Source organism: Centruroides sculpturatus, unplaced genomic scaffold (genome assembly GCF_000671375.1).
Source record: "Centruroides sculpturatus isolate CEXI.00-Female unplaced genomic scaffold, Cexi_2.0 scaffold242, whole genome shotgun sequence".
NCBI lineage: Eukaryota > Metazoa > Arthropoda > Arachnida > Scorpiones > Buthidae > Centruroides > Centruroides sculpturatus.
This window is the reverse complement of record NW_019384574.1, coordinates 234,021-249,673: the sequence shown is the minus strand read 5'-3', so window position 1 is coordinate 249,673 and position 15,653 is coordinate 234,021. Positions and strand designations below refer to the sequence as shown.

Genomic DNA, 15,653 nt, shown 5'->3' with positions numbered 1-15,653 from the left:
CGTATGAACAAATTGATATTTATAATACGTAATTAAATATTTTACATTAGAGAGTAATACCTGCAATTATGTCGAGTGTGCAATATTTCATCCGTTCCAGGATATCGAATATTTCATTCTTCTGCAATTGTTTGAGTTTCTCCACTAAGACGTTTGAATGCTCCATAAATACATTTTGATCATCTTTCAGATTCCGAAGATGAAAATGTGGAGCTAAATATTTTCTTCTTTTTCTCCAATTATCGCCAGAACTTGATTTAATTCAATTCAGAAAACTGTAAACAACGATATTTGATATGTAAAGTAAATATCAAATAATGCATTACCTGAAAAAAAAACTGTTGTCTCCGAGAAGTGGCTTGAAGAAATGTGTAGAATCACTATATGTTAAACTGTTGCTTCGTAACACTTCCTATAAAACGTAATACTGAATATTTCCATTCGTAATGAATATATTACATAACTGGGCATATTACCTTTGCAGATTCTGGATGTAAGAAAACAATTAATTTATATCCAAATATGTTTATACAGAATACTTTCTCGTTTGTAAATAGCATAGGAAGTCCGGTAGAGAGATTTCTATTTACTGGAAAGTTACGAAAAAATATTTCATCTATTCGTAAAGAGTCAAATTATGCAATAAAATATTTGTGACTTACATATGCCGACGTGTGAATCGTGGTATTGTTTTTCACGTTGAGAAAAGACAATGTTCCACAAAACTGGTAAAAAGGACATAGTCGGAAAATTCATTTTTATCTCCTGGCCGTCGTCTTTATTTCCTGAAAAATTAATGTCTGTTAGTAGTAGTGGTTTGAGTGGCACTAATCACAAAATTAATTTCAGATGTCAATTAAATTAAAATTGCAAATAACAATTTGTTGAATGGAATTATTTCAGATCACAAAATTAATTTTTTGAATAAATTACTATCAAATAAATTAAAATTGCAAATAAAACTTTGTTGAATGTATTTATTAAATATTGTAAAGAGAACGATGCTTTTTAAAATATTTGTAGTAATAACAAATTTTTTAATATTATTCAATCTTAGACATCATAAGAAGTTTGATGTCTAAATAATTGTAGTAACAGTTTTTAAAAAGATTTTTTTGTTCTATGTGTTCACCTTAAAATAAAAATAATTCGTTATACGTTGTGAAATAATTTAATAAGCTTCGTAAATTACTATGTTCAATCCAACCAGTTATATCCGATGGGTTTTCGTATATAAAATTTAATCTATGAACTTATTTGCTAGTAAAATTGACTTGCCATTGATCTTTTGCCGATAATTGATATTTTTTAACAGAATCTATATAAATGTTTATTACAGTTTCTATAGGACAGTGTAATGTTTTTAGGACCAACTGTCGAGATAAGTTGAAATGCTTCAAAATCTATTAGAATCGCATTCTGCAATTTTATATAAATAAAAATTAGGATTAGTATTATTTTATATTTAATAAGAAAATAACAAAATGATTTCATACATAAATATTTTTTACTGACCATATAGAACAGGGGTGGCCAAACCGTGGCGCATGCGCCAAACTTGGCGCATTGGACGATTACAAGTGGCGCTTTAGTCAGTTCTGAGCAACATTGCCAGATTTGGCTTCTTTGCAATTAAGAATATTACATAGAAAATTAATTTTTTATAGTCTGTCTTGGCAAGTTCATTTGTTGCACAATTCGTTGCAATCAACTTTACAGATAAAATGAGTGTTCTCCACATAGTAAATTACAGTGTATGCATGTATGTTTATTTTCGATCAGTGCATAGGCGTCTAAATGACAGTGCTACCGTCCGGACAGTCCACGAGTCGGTTGGACTGCTACACCTGTTGACCTTTTTTTTTTTTTTGCTTCTACGATTCACGATACATTCGCAATCGTGTATGCCACTAATGTCAAATGGGACTATTTTGTACGGGTAACTACACCACCACCGCATTTTTTATTAATTTTTTTTTCACACAACTGAATTTTGATCTTTTAAATTGAAATACCTGATTAAAGGGTGGCCGAAATTTTTCTCCGCCCCGGGCGGCTAACACCCACGGTACGCCACTGCGCATCTGAACTCGTCTATCAAAAAATTGGCGCATGGTATGCAAAAGGTTGGCCACCCCTGATATAGAATGTTCATTGATATACCAAATGTTTTGTCTCCTTATTTTTGATGTTATATCACGATTATATTCAATTATTTCATCCATTTTATCAAATTGTTAATGTGAAACTTATGTTTTTAAAATTAAAAGAATTTAGTTTTAATTTTCTGATCACAAGTTTGAATTGAATTAAATTTTATTTTAATAATAAGTTTAATACATTCCAATTAATTATTAAATTTATTATAAAATTAAGTTGTACTAATTTGTAATAATAATTTTTTTTAAATAAAAAATTTGTTGAGTAAATCAAAACACAACAATTTGAAATTAATTATCAAATGTTTTTTTTAACAATTAATTATTTATTCTAAGTGAGTAGGTGTCAGATTTTTTCTAATTCATTTTATGAACTAATTTTTTTTATAATCATGTTCTATCTGAATTATTTTATAGATTGAGAAAATTAAAACATGACAATTGTATGAAATAATATAACACCCAAAACAAAATTTAATATATTCTTTTTAATTATTATAAAATTAATTTGCAATAATTTCAGATCAAAAATATCTTGAATAAATTAAGATTATTTCATTTTAGTTTTCATAAAATATCTTGTAACAATAAGGCTGTATTAATTATTAAATGTTTTAATATTCGAAACAATTGTATGAAATAATATAACACCGAGACAAAATTATTTTTTGAATTTCTTTTCTTTTACTTAAGCTTTTCCAGTTTTCTTATTCACTTTGTCTAAAATATGACACATTTCTTTATGGATATCATAATAGAATACATTATTATTCAAATTGAATACATATATTAGCAGATACTAAATTATTTATTACATTTCATACAGTCACATCTTGTAAAATATTTGTCGTATATCGGTAATGATATTTTATCATTTATTACAAAAAATTTACAGTCATATGTTTTATTGTTAGACAGTTTTAATGATGCTTAACACTTACCATTTGAGTATTTTTGAGTGTTGAAATCTAATTTATATTAAAATATATCAATTAAATAGAGACATATAAAAAAATATTGTAAATTATTTTAATACTTACCACAGGAGAATTCTGAGACACTAGAATCTACAAATATTTCAAAGAGCATTGTTCTGTTTACAATATTTAATAAATACTTTCAACAAATTTTTATTTGCAATTTTAATTTAATTGACATCTGAAATTAATTTTGTGATTAGTGCCACTCAAATCACTACTACTTCTGTTAAAAAATAAAAGTTAATAACGAGCATCGTCAGAATGACGAGCAGTAACTTTTAATCAAATTTTTATTTATTTAATTTAAAATATATGACCTCGACTCAAATTTGGGGTTTGTTTGCCTTTGTACAGTACATCATACTTTTCAACAACAGAGTCGTGCCGGTCATTTCTCTAATACCTTTCAAGGGGAAATATTTGAATTGGAATAATACGACTTCCGATTTTCACCGAAAGTTCTTTTATAGATATTCAAGGCCACACATGCAGATGTCCACGGCTTGTGTCGTTTGTCGTATATTTCACCACGTTCTTGAAATTAAGGAAGTCAATCGATAGTAGGAATTTTTACGGTCACAGTTATTTCGAATCGCAGCTCAATAACTATGTATCGTATATCATAAAAGTATTTTGTTTTCATTTCGTTATATTCGATTTACTCATACAAGCAATAAATATATTGTATAGCAATCGTACAAATAAGTTTCGTTAACATTGTTAGAATATGTAAAATGTATATTTTGAAATAATTACTGGATATATTTTAAGTTGTAGAAAATATTTTTATTGCTGAATTCTTTTTTTTTCGTATTGTAGATAATTTAGTAAACTAGAAACACTTTCAAGTGCAGCAACGGTTTGCGAACTCGTTTTACATCATAAAGGATGCGCTAAATTTAAGCGACTTGTCACTTTGCAAAAGCAATAGCGAAGGTGGTATTATTGACCCCAATTACATTATAGTGAATTGTAAAGAAGTTATCATAACTACACCCATATTTTTTGAGCGAAAAGTACTGGTAACTATTAAACTAAATGTTCCTAATTGAATATAGGTAACATGGAATCTTACTGCACGTTTTCAAAAAATGCTTTAATGTATCCAAAAACAAACAGGTTAGTACAATGAATATTAAATAATTACAAAATTATTTACTCCAATGTATTTTATCGAAAAAAATGCTTTTATAATAGAAAAACATGACCTCCATCAACAATGTATATTCCAGCAACTCTTTTTCGATATTCTCGTGAAGAATTGGCTTTCTACCTAGTGTCTTTTAACAAATTGCTCCGGACAAATGTCTGCTTGCAAAGAGAGAGTTCAAAGCAGTTGGGTTCCATATTAATAGCACCAATACATCGCCATATCGAATGAACTTATGTCTGCCAAGATCAAACTTCAAAAAACGTGAACATCACACAGATTAACGGTCTTTAAGGCCATTTTTTAAATTTTTTTTTTTTTATGAATTTTTGGAATGTTTTTTAAGTCTCCAATTTTTTTCAAAATTATTTCCCGCGCGAAAAAATTATATCGCGATTTTAATTTACCTTTAATGACGCACGCTTCACGGTTAATTGCTTTTTAATAGTTTTTAAATGGAAGTTTGATATCAAATTTCATTTATCGTTTTAAAGTTGTAGTGCACGGATTTTCCTTCGGTAAAGTTATTTAAAGCTAGCTTATGATGTCAGAAACGACCTCCAATAGTTTTTTAATTTTTTTTAATTAATAGATTTTATTATATATACGTTTAATTAAGTCGGGAGACGAAAATCGCAATAAAAAACGTAATTTTTTAAAAATATTTAAAAATACACGGTCAGCTAGTATTCACGCTACTATAAACCAATTGCCTCCCGAGATTTCTATGAGAATGTCCCGGAAAATCCAACTCCAGCTGTGTTCAAGGTCATCCAGCTGTGTAAGCAATGACTCATCGGTGTCACATTTCACAGAAAGGCGTGACAAAGAAAAATAAAATTTTAAGCTTTTTCTTCAAAATTAACACATTTCTTTCGTTTTCTTCAGTTGTAAGTATTTTTTACGTTTAATTACATTAATATCAAAAATTGGTAGAGTCCCAAGGAGTTAATATATACTGTTCCCCTAAGTCTCTGGAACGGAATACATGCACCAGCGAACCATCAACTACACGATTTATATTTTAGAAATAATTAAATTCACTTAGCATCCAAAATTTTCGGATTTCGTAATGCACAAATATGCTGATTCACTACAGACAACCGTTTAACTGAAGTGAAACAGGTTCTCCCCTCGCTATGGATGTCTGCCTGGTGCAGTTCAGCCACAATCCGCTATAGTTCAGTTAATTTATTATCAGTTTGATAAGGTGAGGTTCCATAACACCTGCACAGTTCCATAATACCACCTTTTCTTCTAATATAATATAATAAAAAGCTAACAACAGAGATACACGAACATTTTATATACAGTAATAGAAAAACATTATCAGAATGTGGAGATTTGAAAAAATCTGCGAAGATGATGTTGACGCGATTCCGATACTTTTTTTATGTATACGTGCATGAGAACTTCAAAAGTAAAATAGGACATTCTTTTATAAATATTTTATATTTAAATCATAAATAATGCATTAAAAGTAATCGCAAAGCGTCACGTCACGTGTTAGACAATCGACCAACAAAATATTAATATTAAAAAATTGAGCTTTTAATTTTATAAATACTCGATGTTTGACATAAATCCTTCAAAGGGACAAGAAAAGAGGTGGTCGGCTGTACAAAAAACTTTTGAGGGTACGCAGACATTTTCTACATTTTCCGTTAGCTTGATGTTGCGAAAATCCCTCTCGTTGTAAATCGAGTCGAAATTACAGAAGTTGGAATTGCTAAAACGATCCAAGGAATTTATTCAAAGTTTATGACATCCGTACCGCTCATTGCGGACACATAATATTATAAATTTCATCCAAATCTGATGGTCGGTCTTGGAGATATTAATCATCAAATTTGTCATTTTAACATTAGAACGTGTGGCTGAGCTCTACTATAAAGCTCTGCAGCGCCGTTGAGTCACTTCTTTCGTGTTAAATTAATGATATTTTAAAAATTAAAAAAACAAAAAGTATTCAATTATTCGCTTACCTCCAGATACACACAAATTCTCTCCATATTTGTTCGAAGTCGAATCATTTTCCTGTTGTTTCCTTCCGTTTCTCCACTTCTTTAGTATTGAATATATCACAAAAAGAAAAATAATTAAACTTAACAGAATTTGGAACGAACTCAACAGACACATGGTGAATAATTTTCTTGATTTGCAGTTTTCGATGCGGTACTGTACGTAATAATCAAATATCTATGCGTGAAACAACAAGCGCCGAATAATGCCAATCAGAATCAGAGTTTTTCTGCCACGTGAATCACAGTCTGCCTATTATAGAAGACTAAATTCGCACTACGAGACTTAACTTCTCTCATTTCTTCTCTCGACCTTGGAAAATTTAATTTGTTTTTTACTAGTTACAGCACATTTTCATTTAAAACGTTGTCGTAATTTAAGTACATTTTGATAGTAGTTATATAATAATTAAATATTACGTTAATTTATGCTATGGTTGAGTTACTAAGGGTGAAATCGTTACCTATTCCAAAGACAGTGCGCCATAACCGGTTTTGTTACTGAGCTGTGGTATTTTACTTTAATTTTTTTTTCTTTTACTTTGAGAATAATGCTTTAATTTAAAAATTTTTATGATATACGAATTTTCTCTTTTGGATATTCGTTTAGTAAACTGAAAATGAATATTTTACTGAATAAAAACATTTTCATACAATTCAATTGTGTAAGAGCTAAGAAAGTAAGAGTGATTCTCCCATTCTCATTAAGTTGGTGAGGCAGAAACATCATGTCATCACGCTTACAGTTTAGTTTTTATAAAAATTTATTATTTGACATGGTAAAATAATTTCATGCTGTAGTGTAGAACCAATACTATTGTCAAGACCAGGACTCGTCAAAAAATCTGCCGACTCCGACTCTTTTTTAATTCTCAACTTGTTAAAACGGAAAATATTGAAATCGTGTGCAAATTTGACCCTTTAAGTTGTTTTTTACAAATCTACACGTTTGGAGACCTCTCGAATCCCTGAAAAAAATCAATAAAACAAAAAAAAATTCGCGCTCGCGTGTTTGTTGGCGTCTCATTAGTTTAATTTCTTTATTTTTTGTCCTGAAATATCTCAGAACAGAAAATATTAAGAAACGAAATGTGACTTTATGGCTCGCGTATGAAAGGGCATTAATACTATTAAATTTTGGTTCTTAATTAAAAGTCGACAAGGTGAAGATATAAAAGTGGTTACGTGTCAAATCTCTTAATGAATATTTTGCTCATTATTAGCGTTCAAAATTTAAAAAAATAAAATAAAACTCTTCTCTACCCTCAAAGTAAGCTTTTTTTCATTTTATAATAGTACAGTAAAACCTAGTAAGATGTTCTCGTTTAAGATGTTAGAATGTGTATGGGGACACGATTTACTTCAACCACTTTGACGTTTAATAACGAACTCCTGTGTTAAACCATCTGACTTTGTTTTGACCACTCTGATCACAGAAATTATTAAGCATCAAACGGGATGAATGAAATCATGCCTTCACACAGTCTAACATCCACTTACATAGAAAAAAAAAACATCGAATCTTTTGCATATCTCGAAATTTCAGTGTCCTGAGTCTAAAAATGTAAAAAGTTGGAAAGGGTCATTTTTTGACCGAGCGCTTTACTTTCCTCTGTTGTATCATATATAACAGCCGGAAAAGTAAAAATCATCGAATACATATTTATATATTACTTACAGAAGTTTTTTAGCTTTCGAATAAAAAGTTTCTACGCTCTATCTTTATTAGAAATGTATTTATTGAATCTTTTATTCTGAGGTCATCTGATAACATCAGAATTTCCAGGTCTCTTTCGTTATTTGCAATTGTAATTTCATTTAAAAAATTATTTGTAATTTTAATTTGTTAGACTGTAATTCGCTCAAAAAATTAATTTTGTGAACTGAAATAATTCCATTCAACAAATTTTTATTTGCAATTGTAATTTGATTTAAAAATTGTTTGTAATTTTAATTTGTTAGACTGTAATTTGTTCAAAAAATTAATTTTGTTATCTGAAATAATTCTAGCCTGCGGAGGTGTTGGTGACTTTTTTTGCTGAGCTGTTGTGGCGACGTTAAACATGGAATTTTTACAACAGAATATTAAATGTAGAACTGAAATAAGTAGTTTAAATGTTTCATTAACTCGAATAATAATTTTTATTTTACTAATGATTGCTGGCATTGAGTTAAATCCCGGGCCTATTCCTCAATCTCCTCCAATACCAACTCCAGCAGTTATGCAAAAAAGGGAACGAAGGAGAGCACGTAAAGAGCATGCAAGATATATAGAAAAAACTACTGAGACAAACGAAATGTCAGGAGAGGAATACTTAATTGAGGAACATTCCAAGAAAACTACTGATATCTCGAAGTATGTTACAATAAAAGATTTTTTCGAACCGGAAGATTTACTAACAAAGACTATTGAACCTGAATACTCACTTAAATCGGTCTATGAATTAATCCAAGGCAAATTTCATAGTTTGAACTTCGAAATCCGTTCCATGAAAACTGAAATCAACAAAATGAACAAAGAAAATTTAAAGCTCATGGAAGAGTTAAAAGATATGTGTAAAAAAATACGTTTATTAGAAAAAAGAACAAATTCGTACAGTAAGTTAAAAGGTATGGTAAATTTTGAAATTGAGAAAATGTTAAACGAAAGAACTAAAAAGAATTTAATTATATTTAATTTTCTATTTAAAAGCTCGGAATATGTAGAAGAATTTTAAAAATTTATAAAAGATAACTTAGAGCCAATAGCAACGATTATTATTTTAAAAAAAAATTTTGTTACGCTTAACATGGATGAAAATTCAACGCAGAGTTGGTTAATAGCAGTGGCTTACCGTATGGGGGCGACACTTTTTAGGGGGCGGCAAAATTTCACAATAAATAATAATAATATGTTGTAAAAATTTGAAACATCCTAATCTAATCTTGCATCGCGCCTACGATAGTGCTATCCTCCGGACAGTCCGGGAATCGGCTAGCAGTACGGGTGAACTAGTAATTTTCTCATTCGAGGAAATCCTGCGAAACCTGTTTACCTTTTTTTTTTTGCTTGTACGATTCATTCGCGTTCATATGCACTACTAATATCCAATAGAACTATTTTAAACAGGTCGCTGCACTATCATTGAATTTTTCATTGCTTGTTTTCTGACAAAACTGAACTTTGGTCTTTTAAATTGAAATACCTAAATAAGGAGGGTCCGGAATTTTCCTTCTCNAAAAAAAAAAAAAAAAAAACGTTTTATTTCTTGCAGTAAATATAAAACGACGAAAACTAGGCATAATGACTTGTGTATTAATCGTCATTTATCCTATTCAATTTTAGTAATTTCAGGTCTAGGAACCGAGAGATAGAAAGGTATAGCTTAATGAAGACTTTACTTGTTATTAAAATTTTTAACTTTTTTTTATAAAATTCAACTTTACTCTTAAAATTGAGCGTTGTGCAATTTTATAATAATTAATAATAGAAACATTTTTTAAATCTCATGACCGATGAAGCCATACACATTTTATTAGTAGTATAATTTATATATAAAAGTGATTTTTTTAAAATAAATTCTATTAACAGTCGGTAAGGTTTCGTAATTTGCTGCTGGACTTTTTATAACGTAAAATATTATTGCCTAATTGTAAAATTTATTAGTTGTATTATTAATGTAATAAAAATGGTGGCCAAATTGCTGGTAATAAACTTTTTGTCAATTTTTACAAAATTCTTCAGTTACTTTAAACATAACTTACACTTTTATTATGTACAAATTTAATAAACTACCACAGCAAACAAAATAAACTGATGTGCTCTTTAAAACCACGATTACAAGATACAATCTCAAAAACTATAAATATAAGAAAGTGAGCTAATTGACAGAATGCAGGCATATTGCGCTAAAAATGTGCCCATTATTCAAATTCCCACGAGTATAAAGGTTTCAAGTTTAACATGAAAGACTCACATCCGACACAATTTGTTCAGGTAACGTTAAAGATTCTGTGGTAACATTAGAAAAGCGAACAAAATGTACGATGACTGCTTTGATTCTAGTAGATGCTATTATGGCTACGATTCAAAAAACCAAACAAGATTACAAAGAAAAAAACACCTTTAAATATTTGGAAGAGGAATTACACTAAAGACAATTACCACGGTTTTTTACAAACATTGAATTAATAGGAAGATTGGGTGGTATAATATTAAGTAAAATTGACAATATTAATTTAAGTAGTCATACCAAAGATAAACGAGAAGTACCGGCATCCGAAATCTGTAATTTGAATTGTCAGAATCCAACGTTTATTCCTGTATTTATGTACAGTAGAACCTCGATTATCCGCCCTAATTGGGGACTGGGGTTGGTCGGATAATTGAAAAGTCGGATAACCGAAAAGTATGAAAAAATCCNTCAAGGTCATCCAGCTGTGTAAGCAATGACTCATCGGTGTCACATTTCACAGAAAGGCGTGACAAAGAAAAATAAAATTTTAAGCTTTTTCTTCAAAATTAACACATTTCTTTCGTTTTCTTCAGTTGTAAGTATTTTTTACGTTTAATTACATTAATATCAAAAATTGGTAGAGTCCCAAGGAGTTAATATATACTGTTCCCCTAAGTCTCTGGAACGGAATACATGCACCAGCGAACCATCAACTACACGATTTATATTTTAGAAATAATTAAATTCACTTAGCATCCAAAATTTTCGGATTTCGTAATGCACAAATATGCTGATTCACTACAGACAACCGTTTAACTGAAGTGAAACAGGTTCTCCCCTCGCTATGGATGTCTGCCTGGTGCAGTTCAGCCACAATCCGCTATAGTTCAGTTAATTTATTATCAGTTTGATAAGGTGAGGTTCCATAACACCTGCACAGTTCCATAATACCACCTTTTCTTCTAATATAATATAATAAAAAGCTAACAACAGAGATACACGAACATTTTATATACAGTAATAGAAAAACATTATCAGAATGTGGAGATTTGAAAAAATCTGCGAAGATGATGTTGACGCGATTCCGATACTTTTTTTATGTATACGTGCATGAGAACTTCAAAAGTAAAATCGGACATTCTTTTATAAATATTTTATATTTAAATCATAAATAATGCATTAAAAGTAATCGCAAAGCGTCACGTCACGTGTTAGACAATCGACCAACAAAATATTAATATTAAAAAATTGAGCTTTTAATTTTATAAATACTCGATGTTTGACATAAATCCTTCAAAGGGACAAGAAAAGAGGTGGTCGGCTGTACAAAAAACTTTTGAGGGTACGCAGACATTTTCTACATTTTCCGTTAGCTTGATGTTGCGAAAATCCCTCTCGTTGTAAATCGAGTCGAAATTACAGAAGTTGGAATTGCTAAAACGATCCAAGGAATTTATTCAAAGTTTATGACATCCGTACCGCTCATTGCGGACACATAATATTATAAATTTCATCCAAATCTGATGGTCGGTCTTGGAGATATTAATCATCAAATTTGTCATTTTAACATTAGAACGTGTGGCTGAGCTCTACTATAAAGCTCTGCAGCGCCGTTGAGTCACTTCTTTCGTGTTAAATTAATGATATTTTAAAAATTAAAAAAACAAAAAGTATTCAATTATTCGCTTACCTCCAGATACACACAAATTCTCTCCATATTTGTTCGAAGTCGAATCATTTTCCTGTTGTTTCCTTCCGTTTCTCCACTTCTTTAGTATTGAATATATCACAAAAAGAAAAATAATTAAACTTAACAGAATTTGGAACGAACTCAACAGACACATGGTGAATAATTTTCTTGATTTGCAGTTTTCGATGCGGTACTGTACGTAATAATCAAATATCTATGCGTGAAACAACAAGCGCCGAATAATGCCAATCAGAATCAGAGTTTTTCTGCCACGTGAATCACAGTCTGCCTATTATAGAAGACTAAATTCGCACTACGAGACTTAACTTCTCTCATTTCTTCTCTCGACCTTGGAAAATTTAATTTGTTTTTTACTAGTTACAGCACATTTTCATTTAAAACGTTGTCGTAATTTAAGTACATTTTGATAGTAGTTATATAATAATTAAATATTACGTTAATTTATGCTATGGTTGAGTTACTAAGGGTGAAATCGTTACCTATTCCAAAGACAGTGCGCCATAACCGGTTTTGTTACTGAGCTGTGGTATTTTACTTTAATTTTTTTTTCTTTTACTTTGAGAATAATGCTTTAATTTAAAAATTTTTATGATATACGAATTTTCTCTTTTGGATATTCGTTTAGTAAACTGAAAATGAATATTTTACTGAATAAAAACATTTTCATACAATTCAATTGTGTAAGAGCTAAGAAAGTAAGAGTGATTCTCCCATTCTCATTAAGTTGGTGAGGCAGAAACATCATGTCATCACGCTTACAGTTTAGTTTTTATAAAAATTTATTATTTGACATGGTAAAATAATTTCATGCTGTAGTGTAGAACCAATACTATTGTCAAGACCAGGACTCGTCAAAAAATCTGCCGACTCCGACTCTTTTTTAATTCTCAACTTGTTAAAACGGAAAATATTGAAATCGTGTGCAAATTTGACCCTTTAAGTTGTTTTTTACAAATCTACACGTTTGGAGACCTCTCGAATCCCTGAAAAAAATCAATAAAACAAAAAAAAATTCGCGCTCGCGTGTTTGTTGGCGTCTCATTAGTTTAATTTCTTTATTTTTTGTCCTGAAATATCTCAGAACAGAAAATATTAAGAAACGAAATGTGACTTTATGGCTCGCGTATGAAAGGGCATTAATACTATTAAATTTTGGTTCTTAATTAAAAGTCGACAAGGTGAAGATATAAAAGTGGTTACGTGTCAAATCTCTTAATGAATATTTTGCTCATTATTAGCGTTCAAAATTTAAAAAAATAAAATAAAACTCTTCTCTACCCTCAAAGTAAGCTTTTTTTCATTTTATAATAGTACAGTAAAACCTAGTAAGATGTTCTCGTTTAAGATGTTAGAATGTGTATGGGGACACGATTTACTTCAACCACTTTGACGTTTAATAACGAACTCCTGTGTTAAACCATCTGACTTTGTTTTGACCACTCTGATCACAGAAATTATTAAGCATCAAACGGGATGAATGAAATCATGCCTTCACACAGTCTAACATCCACTTACATAGAAAAAAAAAACATCGAATCTTTTGCATATCTCGAAATTTCAGTGTCCTGAGTCTAAAAATGTAAAAAGTTGGAAAGGGTCATTTTTTGACCGAGCGCTTTACTTTCCTCTGTTGTATCATATATAACAGCCGGAAAAGTAAAAATCATCGAATACATATTTATATATTACTTACAGAAGTTTTTTAGCTTTCGAATAAAAAGTTTCTACGCTCTATCTTTATTAGAAATGTATTTATTGAATCTTTTATTCTGAGGTCATCTGATAACATCAGAATTTCCAGGTCTCTTTCGTTATTTGCAATTGTAATTTCATTTAAAAAATTATTTGTAATTTTAATTTGTTAGACTGTAATTCGCTCAAAAAATTAATTTTGTGAACTGAAATAATTCCATTCAACAAATTTTTATTTGCAATTGTAATTTGATTTAAAAATTGTTTGTAATTTTAATTTGTTAGACTGTAATTTGTTCAAAAAATTAATTTTGTTATCTGAAATAATTCTAGCCTGCGGAGGTGTTGGTGACTTTTTTTGCTGAGCTGTTGTGGCGACGTTAAACATGGAATTTTTACAACAGAATATTAAATGTAGAACTGAAATAAGTAGTTTAAATGTTTCATTAACTCGAATAATAATTTTTATTTTACTAATGATTGCTGGCATTGAGTTAAATCCCGGGCCTATTCCTCAATCTCCTCCAATACCAACTCCAGCAGTTATGCAAAAAAGGGAACGAAGGAGAGCACGTAAAGAGCATGCAAGATATATAGAAAAAACTACTGAGACAAACGAAATGTCAGGAGAGGAATACTTAATTGAGGAACATTCCAAGAAAACTACTGATATCTCGAAGTATGTTACAATAAAAGATTTTTTCGAACCGGAAGATTTACTAACAAAGACTATTGAACCTGAATACTCACTTAAATCGGTCTATGAATTAATCCAAGGCAAATTTCATAGTTTGAACTTCGAAATCCGTTCCATGAAAACTGAAATCAACAAAATGAACAAAGAAAATTTAAAGCTCATGGAAGAGTTAAAAGATATGTGTAAAAAAATACGTTTATTAGAAAAAAGAACAAATTCGTACAGTAAGTTAAAAGGTATGGTAAATTTTGAAATTGAGAAAATGTTAAACGAAAGAACTAAAAAGAATTTAATTATATTTAATTTTCTATTTAAAAGCTCGGAATATGTAGAAGAATTTTAAAAATTTATAAAAGATAACTTAGAGCCAATAGCAACGATTATTATTTTAAAAAAAAATTTTGTTACGCTTAACATGGATGAAAATTCAACGCAGAGTTGGTTAATAGCAGTGGCTTACCGTATGGGGGCGACACTTTTTAGGGGGCGGCAAAATTTCACAATAAATAATAATAATATGTTGTAAAAATTTGAAACATCCTAATCTAATCTTGCATCGCGCCTACGATAGTGCTATCCTCCGGACAGTCCGGGAATCGGCTAGCAGTACGGGTGAACTAGTAATTTTCTCATTCGAGGAAATCCTGCGAAACCTGTTTACCTTTTTTTTTTTGCTTGTACGATTCATTCGCGTTCATATGCACTACTAATATCCAATAGAACTATTTTAAACAGGTCGCTGCACTATCATTGAATTTTTCATTGCTTGTTTTCTGACAAAACTGAACTTTGGTCTTTTAAATTGAAATACCTAAATAAGGAGGGTCCGGAATTTTCCTTCTCCCGAGCGGCTGACACCCACGTTACGCCAATGGTTAATAGCGATAAACTAATATACTAATTACATGGGATATACTAATATATTAATAATGTATTTTTTTCATTCTTTTCGGTTATCCGAATTCTTCAGTTATCCGACCAACCCGAGTCCCCAATTCAGTCGGATAATCGATGGTCTACTGTAATTGTTATTCTGAAGTTTTAATTTATATCTTTAAAAATTTTTTTAAAGAAAAAAAAATTTAAAAAGTAAAAAAATTTGTTACTTTAAAGCAGTGGTCTCCAACCCCTGGGCCGCGGACCGGTACCGGTCCGTGGATCAAATGGTACCGGGCCGCCCAAGGAACATTAAATTATTGGTATTTCCATTTTATTTACTATGGTATATTTCTCTCGGGTTTGTGCGACTTTTAATGGACGACGGAACAACGGAATAAACTGGACATAAGAAACACACTTCGGGTGTCA

At 30.3% G+C, this 15,653-nt stretch overlaps 1 protein-coding gene across 1 annotated transcript in view; it reads right to left on the bottom strand.

Moving 5' to 3' along the window:
- LOC111624260 (cytochrome P450 4C1-like) overlaps positions 1 to 15,653 on the bottom strand; it is a 51,662-nt gene that overhangs the window by 9,971 nt on the left and 26,038 nt on the right. Inside the window, exons 2-5 of the mRNA XM_023367069.1 lie at positions 663 to 785; positions 477 to 589; positions 327 to 412; positions 61 to 251 (exon numbers count right to left, since the gene is read on the bottom strand). The gene's annotated coding sequence lies outside the window, so the exon portion shown is untranslated. The remainder of the gene's footprint in view (positions 1 to 60; positions 252 to 326; positions 413 to 476; positions 590 to 662; positions 786 to 15,653) is intronic.